Here is a 14,149-nt window from a genome sequence, read left to right as displayed (position 1 = left end):
ATCCTTGAAACTCATTGCTTTCTGCTTCATTAAGAGGGCCTCTAGCACTAATTTTCTACTTCTATAGTTGCTAGACATTGTGCAAAAATAAACTCTTCTGATATTTCTACAAAAATTAATGTCACCAGATTTTTCTTGTGTCTCTCAATAAGTTAGTTCTCAAGCTTAGATATTTCCAATAACTCTTCTGAAACCATGAACATTTGCTGTACTATTCTTCAAAGTATCAGACAATCAATAAATAAACAATATTGAAGTAAGAGCATCCTCTGTCTTCATACAGAAACTAGTAAGCACTCTGTAATGGTATTAAAATTTGCCATAGTTATAGATGAAAAATCATGCCAGGACTGTATCCCAACAATTAAATACTAAATTACATAAAATCCAGCATACTTTCTTTCTACGATAATTTTGTAAAATTCACATCTCAAGGATAATATTTTTGAGATCTCAACAAAAACTCAGTCAAGAAAAAAAATCTAAAAATTGTCATTTAGCACTTTGGCATTTTTATTTCATCTACGCATTATACGAGCAATAATCTTGTCTTCTTCCAGACCACTGACAATGTACAAAAAGAGATCCTTCTGAAAATTCACTAATGCTCCATTAGATTACATTTGCAAGTTTATCATCTTTGATTTTTCAGGTCACTGTTACTGTATTTGATGCATCCTACTGTGATTGTGCATAGTCAAAATAAAGTCTGCATTGAAGGGCTGAAAAGAAATTTTTTGGTCTCTTTCATTTGTAGTTTTTTTAATGCATGGTGATAAATCCTCACCTCCTCACCAATCTGCCAAGAGATTTCTATGAAACAGATATTCTGCTTCATCATTCCCTCACACAGATGCTTCCTTCCTACTTACCAGAAGTTAGACAAACATTGTCCCAGTGGACAGACAACAAGTTGTAACACAATTAGTGCTGATGATCCATGAATGTATTTCTGATAGCTGTTCAGGGATGATCTGACAAGGTGTCAGATGCTTGACAAGATGTCAAACATCCTTCCTGAACCAAATGCCCTTATCTGGATGGTATTTCAGTAAACTGGATTTTGACAGAAAACACAAAATAAAGTTTGGATTGTATATGGAAGATGATCCAGTTGAAGAGTTCTCCTGCACTTTTTTTATTTTTTATACTTTTGATAGCTCCAAGTAATCTCCTTGACCTGGTTTATCCTGTGGTTGAAGAAACAGCAATGTCTGAAAAACACATAGAAGAAAGTCCAGGAAAAAAATCTGCAGGAGACATGAAGGAGCCTTGCCTAGGACACAACCACTGCCTGGCTACTCAGAATACCACAGCCTTATTCAGCTGCTTTTCAGACATAAACCAGATATATTTTAACGCTTGCAGCTATCTGCATAATGATGGATCTCATCCTCCTCCTCAATTAACAAAAGAACATCAGAATTCAGGTTTTTTCCCCTTAAGTTAATAATATTTTCAGAATTCTATTTTTTTCTTTCTGTATATTTAACCTTATTTATCGGTTATTTGTAGTCTCCTTTCTCTCATCAATAATTTCAATGCTTTTCATCTCTAACCAAGGTGCCTTCCAAAATAATAAATATGTCATTTTTTATTTTAAAGCTGTGGATTTGGAACACACAGTAAAGTTTGATTTAAAAATTCCCACTTATTCTTAACTGTACTGGTCAGCCTCTAGCCCAGGTAAATCCAATGACTAGATTGAAAGCAGCAGGACAGGAAGTAATTTTGGTTTCTAAAATGACTACAACAAATACATAATAAATAATTATGAGTTAAATGTGGTTTATGCTCTACACACAAACAAAACAAAAGGTAAAGGGGACGTGCAGTATTTCAGTTTTAGATGTCTTAGGGAAATAAAAGGAAAGAAAACATAAAACAAAAAGGTAAATACTTTTTTCAGATAGCTTCTGCAAGCAAAGTGAAGACAACTATTATCTTGCTTGCTATTGTCTATTGTGTCAGTGAAGCTATCCTTGCTATTGAAGACGTAAATGTGATAAAGCCTTAGTTTTTCACCCAATCTACTAAACATTTAAAAAAAAGAAAAAATAGTATAGTATAAAACTAAAAAACTGAGATTCATTTTTATCTGATGTGTACTGAACTAGAACAATACTATTTATTCAAATTATCTTCCAGTAGTTTATAAATTAATAAGATAGAACTATTAGGTATGAATTCTGTATATATGAGACGTCAATTAGTTGGGGTTTTTTTCCATTCTAATGGTTAATCTGAGGTTGTACCATGTAAATTGCTTATCTGAAGCTGAGTAACAACCTAGTACTTGTAAGAGTCTAATTTTTGGAATTATTACAACAAAATAATGGTAGCATTCGAAAATTGTGCTCCAGGTAATAATATTAGTTCTAATGCAAAATTTTTCTAAGAAATTCTGAAATTTTTTTCAGAGTATTTAATAAGAAGCGTCCATCAAACAAGGTGTATCATAAATTTGGCAATGGGATTTCTGTTACATAAATGCTTTGAAAAACTTTTGCAAAGGTCTTGTTAAACATGTTCATTAACAAGTTTAACATAATAATGGGACAGAATGTATCAGCAATTTTGCTGATAACAAAATAGCAAGAAGTGTCTGATACACTGAGGGGCATGCTGCAAATCAGAGGCATCTTGACAGTCTGGAGAAATAGGCTAACAAGTGGCCATGAAGTTCAACCAGGAGAAGTACAAAGTCTGGCACCAAAGGAGAAATAACCTCGTTTACCAATTTATACTAGAGGGTGAACATCTGGAAACCAGTTTTGCAGAAAACACTCTGGAGTTCCTAGTGAACACCAGTCGAACATGAGCCAACAGTGTGTCCTTGCTGCAAGAAAGGGGATTGTCCTTATCTGCATTAGGCAAAGGATTGCCAGCAGGTGTAGGGGGGGTCCTTCCCTTTTAATCAGTGCTGGTGAGGCCACACCTGGAATTCTCTGTCCAGTCCTGGGCTCCCACTGATAAAGAGCCACAGACATACCAGAGAGATAACAAAGAACCACGAATGTGATTTAGGAGCTGCAGCATCTCTCCCATGAGCAGGGGCTGTTCAGCCCAAAGAAGGGATGGCTCAGGAGGTGCTTACCAAGATCTGTGAATACCTGGGTGTTTAAAAAGACTCTTCTCAGTAGTGTCCAGTGACAGGACCGGAGGCAAGGGGCACAGAGTGAAACAAAAGAGGTTCCCTCTGAGCACCAGGATATTTTTTTCACTCTAAGCCCTGGCACAGGTTGCCAAGGGATGTTGTAGAGTCTCCATCCTGGAAGATGTTCAAAGACATGGTCCTGGGCAACTGGTTCTAGACAATCTTACTTGAGCAAACAGGTTGGACCAGATGAACTTTGGAGGTCTCTTAAAACATCAACCATTCTGTTCTTCCCGTAGTGAGTTACGTAATGCTCATACATGTTTGATAAAGTTTTCCATTCTTCATAGTCTCCTCAGCAGATTGCCCCGAATAGCACTGAATTCCAATTTCTTAACCTATAGAGCCATGAAATACTAGACTTGAAAGTAATAAACAGTTGTTGACACACTTTGTTAGTGCAGAGATAAAACTTTTCTATTCTAGGTCTCAGGAGTGGGAAAACTTCCTCAGATTGTGTCCTTGCTTCCCACAGAAAACAAGTATGGCACAAGGAAGGCAGTTATCTTCAAACCAAGAACAAGGTCTAACTTATCAGGAAATGAGAATTTAATGTCATGACTCAGGTTGAATTCAATTTAGAAGAGCTCATTATTTAATCACGTTAACTAAGAGAATCCAGCTGATGAAGACAGTACTAATACAGAGTTAAATCTATGTAGCTTACTAACATCTTTCACTTGTATGCCTTTGCAGTGGCTTCCTGTCCACTTTGCACAGAAAATTCACCCCTGACTGTGTGGTGGCCAAATCACATTAAAGACACATACTATTAAAGTGTCTTTATGACCAAACTACATAGCATTTTTTATTAATATGTTTTTCTAAAACAAAATATCTTTGGGATGACTAAACAGTCTCTGCCCTTTTAGAAATTTAAGGGAAAGATTCCTGTATATCTCAGTGTTTAGTGTTTCAGTGTAAATTATTTGGGAATAAAATAAATTTCAAATTCTACCAATTAAATATCAAAATATGTGTACAAAATTCTATCTAAAAATATGCATCCAGCCCCAAAAGAAATGATGATTTAATCTAACTTTCTCTTGTTGCTAGCATTTGTTCTTTCTGAGGGCTATATATTACTATATTTATGTAACCACAGATGTTTTCTTGCCTAATTAAACATTTCACTAAAATATTTCTTGATTTCTCACCTTTTTATGGGTTTTACAATTGTCTTGTCCTTGAATTACACTTATGATAAAATGGCACTTTTGTTAGAAGGTAGTAGAACTGCAGGTAGACTCTTTGGTCCAATAGTCATCCATCCTTAAACTTCTTTTTTTTAAGAATAGCAAATAACTTTTTAAAATATATAATTATAATTATATCCAAGTTTCATCACAATGCTCAATGTACAGAAAAACATCCACATTGATAGCATTTTTATCAGCAAAACTACAAGGAAAGAGAGCATGCACAAAACAATAAAGTCAGTTCTGTTTTCATAAGCTAGTTTGGAGAGGCAGGGAGAGACCTTATTGACAATTACACAGTTTACTACTGTTTACTACCATGAGGATATAGGTGCTCTGTTAAAACAACAGTTCATTTAGGACCTATTTCTCAGCAAAAATTCAATCCTTACTCTATGATAGCTGTGTTGTTCTAATCACTGCGCCCAATGGCACTCCCATGTCAGTTAATTACAAAAACCCACCATGCTTCTGGCTCAGCCCCCCAGCAAATCAAAGCTCTCAAGGCAAGATCAATGGACTTGCAATACAAGCTGTGTTGACAACATCTATGAGGATTTCAGTTTAAGAATAAGAAGACATTCATCCTTTTCCAAGTGTGTTAGTGTAAGTTCCACTCACTCTGATTGTCCAGAACTATTGTATACAAACTGCAGAACTGAGAAATGTCATCAATGATAGTAAGCTGCAGAAGTTAGCACTGTTCTCCAAGTGTCTGCTCTGCCTAGTGTAAATTCACAGCAGCAGACAATTTCGAGAAGGTTGCTACAACCAGCATTCCTGTGCACTGGCAGAGAGAGTACTCGGGGGGTGCTCACCCCAGCAGGTAACAGGCATGTCCAGACGTGGTACCTCAGCAAATGTTGGAGAAGAGATACCCATGAAATTGTGCTCTCCTGTGTACTTATGATTTGCTACATATAGTTTATTTCAAGCTTTCTCACACACATTTTTTTGCTGTGTATTAAGGTTTCTTTATTTTTTTAAAGAATAAACATTTATAGGAGTCTTAAGAAATTAAAAAAAAAAATCAATGTCAACTGTTTGTGCTCTAAAAGCTCTTGCTGAAAGTTTGAATCTGTCATAGGTTCTCAGTCCTCTCTATTTGGGTAGTTATTAGACTAAGACATCATTGTTTTAGATAAAACCTGCAACAGATGCACAGCAGTAGCCATACCATCTATGCCTCGGTATATTTTCTAACTTTATTGGCAGGACATCTGGTTTGAACAGTTGAATAAAAACCAGTAAGCAAACCCTATCACACTCTAAGCTATTTCCCTTCTTTTAAGACATTACAAAAGGTGTCAAAACAATGTGAAAGGAACAATAATGATGCCATCAGCCATTTACAAGTAAGGACACTGTAGACATTACATTTTTACTATCTTTATTTTAATGCATAGCATGGCAGCATTGGTTTCAGATCAACTTTCGCTTCAAATGTCATAATGCTGCATGTATATATACTTGAAACACATTGGAAATTACTTGAAGCACATTGGAAATTGTATAACAATTTGGATGAAAGTTCCACCTAAAATGGAGAAAGTTTTCTTAGCCCTGAATCTCTGAGCCCTTTCTATTATAAGCATAATTTTATATGAACCCATCATAATATCTATATATGAAAAAAAAAAAAAAAACAGAGAATCATAGAGCTATAGAATGTTTGAGTTGGAAGTAACCTCAAAGATCATCTGGTTCCAAACCTCCTGCCATTGGCAGGGACAACTTTAACTAGACTGGGTTGCTCAAAGTCCCATTCAAACAGGCCTTGAATACTTCTAGGGATGGGGCATCCCCATCCTCCTGGGAAACCTGTTCCATCATCTCACCATCACCTAAGTAATGAATTTCTTCCTAATATCTAATCTTATAATTCTAATCTTCCTAAAAATGTAATCTAAAAAATCCTCTTTCATCATTTGGTTTTGGGTTTTTCCTCTCTTTCTCACAACAGTAAATGCTCTTGTAAAGAGTACCTCTCTAGCTCTCTTCTAGGTGAATGTATGTTGTACATAAAGACCAAATGAAAAATATAATACCAGTTATGTGTGAATCTGTTCATGCTCCAGTTGCGGGTTCACTTGCTTAACTTGATTTAGTTGATCTTCTTGTTCATTGAATTTAACATGCTGCCTGTGTATCTAACTAGATTTTTCCCCTTCTAGTCCAGTTTACTGACTTCAGCCTTTATAAATATTCAGATAACAAAAATGAAGACATTTAATTGCTGAGGTTCTCTGGAGCAATAGGTCCATGCTTTCAAGATTTTTTTTTACTGCTTAATATCTATTCACTGTGACTCAAGCATTTTCTAAGATAAAACAAGTATCTGGAACCTATAAAATGTCTCTACTCAAAAATACTAAAGTTTTTCAGCCATATCTTTGTGCTGGAAATTTTCTTACAAAAAGAAACGTTGATATTAAGAATGTCTCTGTGGCTTCCATTTGCTTAAAAACCAAAAGCTTGTTCCTAGAGCACTTTGAGATATTTTAGAAATTACAGTGAAATTAAAGATGAAATGATTGTATTTTAATTGAAATGTACACATTTTAATTAAAATTAATGAAAGAAAGATAATAAATAAAAAGATAAACTAAATAAAATTCTATTAAATAGCAAATGAATTACTTCATTGATCAAATTCACCAAAAGTGGTTACATCTTCTACTTGTTGAATCAACAAACAATCTGAGTGTCAACCTGTTTTACGTTGAGCTTAATGGCCAAATTCTAACTGATATAAGCTAAAGCCAGGATTTCATACGAATAATTAAAGTATAGAATGGTCAGACAAGAAAGACAGGGAAAGGGAAAGCAACTACCCGAAAGCAAAGGACAGCCTAAACTACCTTTTTTGTTTAATTTTACTTTCAGAATAAAATTTCAAGTCTAATAGTACTGAATTTTTCAACTGACAACCTAGGAAACCTGTCACCATAAGAAGGTAAATACAATGATGTTTAAGAGCTTAGCATGACGTCTGGATAAAACTTGAAAACACAGAAAATGAATTAAAAAAATTGTGTTACAGAATCTTAGACAAAGTACCTTCTATTCTTGTACTTTGTAGTATATATTTAAGTTCAGTCTTCTACTGTTTGGAAGATAGCGATAGATATTAAGCACAGCCTTCTTCTGCAAAATTTACTGATAGTGAAATACAGATATTGCCTGTTTTGTAATGACATTACTGTTTCACTATATATTCACAGCCGGATCAATCATTTCAGGACAGTCAATATGAAGAGATACATGACCAGTTTGATTTCCTCATGTGAAAGTTATACTGTTCCCATCACTAACAAGATAATACTTCTAACTTCAGGTGCTTTTAGCAAACGAACTGGATTGAGAGAGCCATTTTTGCATTATTGTAGTATTTCTATAGGTATAATATACTAACTCAAAAGAAAATGAGAGGGAAGGAATTGATTTCCCCTTTGTCTGATGACCAAATTCTGAGCAAGTTCTGTGAAGCAGATTACTACAGCTGACTGGAAAAAAACCACCAGGTGGGTGGTTTTTTGCTTACCTTTATGTATACTGGAGACCAGAATTTTCCTCTGACAAAGGGATGAAAATTAAAATTAATTAGCCTAGTGCCCAGTACATCAGTAGCAAAGGTGTTTCTTCTCTCTACTCCCTTAAAGAATATTAGCTGGTATTAAATAATTGATTTTAAAAGGAAGTTTCACTGGTTGGAAGGAAGAATATTTTAATACTTAGCTGGCATAATTCTGTTTTATAAAAATGGACATGATTGAAGCATGTCACCAACATTTATAACAGCCTTGGCATACCCTACTGAGGAATGAAGCACTGCCAGAGTCTGACATAACTGACATACAGAAATATAGAAGCTAAGAAAATAAATATATTCCAAAGAAATGAAATGTTCATCCAAACAATGACAGCTCTGTGCACAAAGGCAGAAGATAATGCTTGAAAAGCACAAATTATTTCCCTGCAAAGGTAAGTCCTCTTTTACCTCCTTTCCACAGCTCCTCAAAGAATAAATCAGTAACATTGGGTCTTGACACTGTGTGCTTGAATACTGAAAACAAAAAAAACAGACAAAAACATAGAAAAACAAATGTTTGTTTGCTTTCTCTTTCAAAAAAGTACAAGGTTATGAAAAAAGGATGATAATGAGTTAACACAAATATCTAGAAAATACACAAAATAGGACATTGATTATGAGGGTTTTTTAACTATGTGGCTAACAAACAGTGTTGAAAGAGCTTGTGCTGCCTGCTGGAAATTCTCTCTATATATGCCATGTTCATCAAAACTGTAAAACCTGAAGGAATTCACTAGAGTCTACAAAAAATGTAGCTTTTCCCAAACATTTCCACAAGGTAGCAGATATAAGCATTGCTAAATCTAGGATTTCATTATGTAGGTTCAACTTGGTGTTGCCTGCACTTGATAGCCTCACCCAGACCACTGATAAAGATGTTAAACAGAACTGGCCCCAGGAGAGCCCTGGAGAGCACCACTCATGACCACCACCAACAGGATGTCATTCCATTCACCACCACTCTCTGGCCGGGCCATCCTTCCAGTTCTCTACCCAGCCAACAGTGCACTCATCCACACCATGAGCAGACATTTTCTCCAGAAGAACGCTGTGGGGAATGGTGTCTAAGGCTTTACTAAGACCCAGATACAAAACATGCATGGCATTTTCTTTTGTCCACTGAGTGGGTCACTTTGTGACAGAAGGAGATCAGGTTTGTCAAGCAGGACCTGCACGTGTCCACCAAGCCTGATGACCTAGTTGTCCTGTGTATACAGTGTGATGGTGCGCAAGACAATCCCCTCCATATTTTTCCCTGGCACCAAGGTCAAAATGAAAGGTCTGTAGTTCTCCAAACCTTCCTCTCATCCTTTCATGGAGATGGGCACCACATTTGCTAGTGTTCCTGTCCGCTGGGACCTCCTTGGATAACAAGGACTGTTGGTAAATAATCGAAAGAAGCTTCTGCCAACTCCCTCAGCACACTTGGGTAGGTCTCAAGGGAAAGAAGTTTTCCAATATTTACTGGCAAGTGATAAGACATAGAAATTGACATTTCTGTGAATATTTCTGAAATTTAAAAGATTAATTCAGTAACTTCTAGTAAACATAAATACATTTCCAAACCTATATTTTTTGTGAGATTAATCTAATGAACTGTTTGCTTTAGAGTTACTCTGTGTGTTTATTCTCCTGGTATAAAATCAAAATATTTGCATTCTTAGTTCAAGACCCCCAAAGTTCAACTCTTGAAAGTCTTTGCATTGTTGTATTTTAAAGATTTTGTTGGTTACTACTATCCAGCAAATGATTTCTGAAAGAATTTTTAGTACTATTTCACTATACTATCACCATACTGGTAGTCTTGGTGATTCACATTTTGCTTATAAATTTTAAACTTCTTGGAAAAAAAAGCCAACAAAACAAAAGATAACACAACGAAAATAAATTCCATAGTTCAAATTCTTGATATTCTATATTTAAAAGAATATTTGTATGGTACTTTTAAAGAAAAATCTAGACATATTTTAGCTATTATGCATATTTAGCTATTTAGCTATTATTAATGCAAAGACTTGCCCACTTTTAGTACAGTATTGGAAAAAACACAATAGTTTGCAACTCTAAACCTAAAAGTTCTTGTGCCAAAAGACTGGACACAGAATATTTGAGATGCATAGGAGATTTAATTTTCACTATTCAGTCTGACAGAAGTCTGATTTCAAATATCACTTATGGAAACAAAAAAATTTATACTTTTTTGACTTTCAACTAATGCAATGTAAATAGTAGAATTTTACAAGCAAAGAAATCAGAAATTACAAGGTTATTTCCTTCTAAGTCCTTACGATTAATTATTTTTGAGGAGAGAGTCATCTGGGAGTTTACCTAATTATAATCCTTTTAAATTCTCCTTTTCAGACTTATTAAAAAGTAGAGCTCATTTCCAATACTGAAATGTTCCCTCAGCAATGTCTTAGAGAAAACATCCTAAAGAGTAAAAAAATTTAGAAAATTAATTAGTGATGAAAATTTTATATCAGCCTGAATCAGTAAAATCACTTTTTTTAATGTAAAAATGGGAAATTTGCTGCAATCAAATATGCAATTAAATTATATGTTGCTTTTTGCTTTCAAACTTGACTTTGAATTGCTATTGAGTGATGAAACAGATGACAATGCCAATGCCCAGTTGGACAGCTGATAGGTGGTAACTCGATAACTTCTAACTGTTTGTTGAGATCCAAAATTCCATTGTGCTGCATTTGTATTACCCAGCGTGGTTTAATTTAATTCTAAAAATACTCTACTTGCACATTCTTTTTTTAGTTCAAGTTTGTATATACACTGGCTGAGCACTCTGTGTGTATTTACTATATGACACCGGAAAAAAAAAATAAAAGGAAAAAATACTCATTTCAATTAAATCAGATTCAAACTTGTTGATTGATTTATTAAAGATTCAACTGTCAAGCAATGATCTATAGTTAGGATATGTATCAGCAACACAAGAGATGAACCACAATACTACAGAATGTTACCACACGTGTCCAAATGCCTGAACACCCTTCCATGAAGCGCAGGCTGGGTGCCTGCATGCTGGCCTGGGGGCATCCACAGGGATGCCATGTGGTCAGGTCCAGTGAGAGCTCCAAGAGCCACTGGGTCACATCCACCAAGATCATGTCGTCCCCGTTGCTTGTTGTGCTCCCTTTTGTCCCCCACATTACCGGTCTCAGAGCTTCTCTTCTCCTATACTTCAAATTTCTTTTCAAGCTTACTCTTCAGCTTCAAAAGTCTCAGAAATCCCTTGGTTAGCATTTAATCCAGTTGATGGTCATCTTCCTCTTCAGAATTATCAGTCTGTGGTGAATAGTCTGACTGTCACACTCACCCATCCTGTAACTCTTTCCTGCCTTTTTCAGTTGCTGTTATCCCAGCATTTTGCCAAGGTTGAGCCATGCAGGCAAACCCAGTAACATGATGTGTCCCCCAGATGGCAAATTTCTTGAACAGCCCACCTGAAACAGATCAGTTTTCAGCTCAACTTGAAAGAATTTGCTGTGATTGCTATTTACACGTTGAAGCTGTAATGGTAACAGACAGCAGAACTGAAAATTAAGGACTGAAAAGAAAATGCTTCTGGCACTTGGACAAAAATCAGAAAGGAAACTGTCAGAGTTGTATACAAAGAAACAAGGAGAAGAAAAGGAATGATTAGAAATTAGTGTTACAGTATCTACCAATAACTCATCATTAGTGGTTTTTTAAAGAAATATGGCTACTGCATAATGCTACTGTAATTAAGGGTATTTTGACCATTATCATAAGAGATAAAGACTGTTTAATTTTTGAGCTGGAAACTTATGGTTACCTAAGAATTCATGATTATTAAGCACCAACTTTCAATATGGTCAAAGAAAAAAGAGAATCATAAAGAGTAATAAATATAATTAGTACTTCAAAGAGAGGCACCTCTATAACCTAATGGATAATTACAATATTTGAAAAATGGAAGGAAAAACTGGGGTGGAAAAGCATGGAATTAAGCATACACACAGAGATTACTTAGAAGTCCACAATTAAAAAACCAGCAAAAAGTATGATGTACTCCCTTTGCTGTAATTGTAAAGTGAATTACACTGTTTAGAAATATAATATCTAGATAGTCCTTGAGGTTAGCCAAGAGTGCCATTCCTAATACCAGAGGCCTCAGGCAAAGATTGACAGGATAAGGTGGAAAACAGATAAAACATTTATACTTTGTACATTCCCTGATGACTAGCTTGCTTGGTTTCCATAACTAGAAAATTCAGCAGCAAATGTTCATCTGACTCAAGAGCAGGACTAGTATATAAATTTCTGTCCCTAGAAATATGTGAAAGCTGACTGCAGGTAAGATGACTCAGAGAGATTTCATGTGAGAGAGGAGTAAAATGATTCTCCCTTCTCAAGTGACAAAGAAAATTAAGACCTAGACCCCTCTCAGGGAGATCAGAGAATGAGAGCGGCTCAGAAAGCACTGTAGGAGGTTGCTCCCTCACTGTAGGAGTCTTAGCTATGTTTTTTAACAAGAGTAAATATTTTTGGACATTATGTAAATTTATGCAATGCTGTCTAGGATGATGAGTAGACAATCTGTATGAGAGTGAAGTGGTGAGAAAGATCAATGAAGTTCATAATAGATGCTGAGCCACTGGCAGGTCAGAAGTGGTAGGAGAGAAAGTACAATACAGGCAGGAAAATGGAACAGAGCTTAAACTCCAAATCAACATCTGTAAGCCTTTCCCTAGAACAACCTCCAGGAAGCAGAAAATATGAAATAGAATACAGCTTGGAAGACTATAGGTTTTTAAAGCTTCTGTGAAAGAATTAGGAGACAAACAGATGTAAGCAATCTGAGTTTTAATAGCAGCAGGTGAAAAGAATGCACAAAAGAATATAGGAATAACAGATCACTAGGAGGCTTGCCAGTGTGTGAGAAGCATAGAACCATTTAAGCTGCAAAATGACCTTAACATCATTGAGTCCAACCATTAACCTAACACTACCAAATCCAGCAAGCTTGTTATCTTGACAAATCTAAAATTTTCACACACACAAAATGCACCAGGGAAACCTATGATTCACTGTTCATCCTACCTCAGTGAAAAATAATCATGACCCATAGTCTGGTTAGGTATTTCATAGGCCTCTGGCCATGTTGGACCTCATAGTAACGTAGCTCTGTGAAAAGAAGCAAATACTTTTGCATGCAGGGGATGTAATGTCCTAATGCTTTGCTCAAACAGGTCTAAAATAAAAGAGAAGTTAATGGCATTCCCTTACTCTTAGACAAAATGAGTTATATTTATGTAACACATGCATAGGGTTGAGTTTTAATGTATCCTATGTGTGATGTAAATCAAACTGGAACCTACTATTTAATTACATCTTTCTTATCTTTTTTTCAATCCAAACCATCCAGAATGGTCTAAGAGCAAAGTGAAATGACAAGCAGTGCTAAGTAGCTAATATCGACAAATTAATTTCATGCCTCTACTGTGTTAAAAAAACTTAATACTATGGTTAATGACTTCAAATTGGGGTAACAGTCAAATATGGTATGAAGTATTGCATTCTTCATTCATGAAAAGATGCTTGAATATTGATAAATATTTAGGAGACTAGAAAACTGCATTCCAAAAAGGCAAAAAAGCTGATGTTCAGCTTGTATAGTACAGCTATGACAAAGAGAAATTCCCTTTTTGTACACAGTTCTGAATTAAGATAACATTGGAAGATGGAAGCCATTGCTGCTCGTAGATACCTCTCACTCAAGATGATATAGCTTCCTGCTCTTCCAGCTTTTGAAATCACACATGAGACACCGACAGATACATTAAAAAAATGCTGTTCAGGGTCAGACCATCAAGTCCAGTTTTCTGTCTCCAACAGTGATAATAGGAGAAGCTGCACAGGGAGAATGTACAGGACTGGACACTTTCTACAGTCTATCTCCTTCACCAACACCTACAATTATTTTGCTAGAGGTGTAAGAGGTAGATCTATGCTGAGTGCTTTTTGTATCTATTTATGGACCTATTGTCCATGTGTTAGTCTTAGTCCCTTTTTATAAATTGATATTCACTGCTTCTACAGAGTCTCATGGCAGCAAATCCCATAAATTCACTATCTCTTTCCCTTTAACTGTTTTAAACTAGACACACACTTTTTGCACTGAGCAGTTTCTACTTGTGCTGCAGGATTTAATGAATAACA

The sequence above is a fragment of the Zonotrichia albicollis genome, chromosome 1, assembly GCF_047830755.1.
Source record: "Zonotrichia albicollis isolate bZonAlb1 chromosome 1, bZonAlb1.hap1, whole genome shotgun sequence".
Classification (NCBI taxonomy): domain Eukaryota; kingdom Metazoa; phylum Chordata; class Aves; order Passeriformes; family Passerellidae; genus Zonotrichia; species Zonotrichia albicollis.
The sequence above is the reverse complement of the archived record's forward strand: the minus strand, read 5'-3'. Positions refer to the sequence as shown.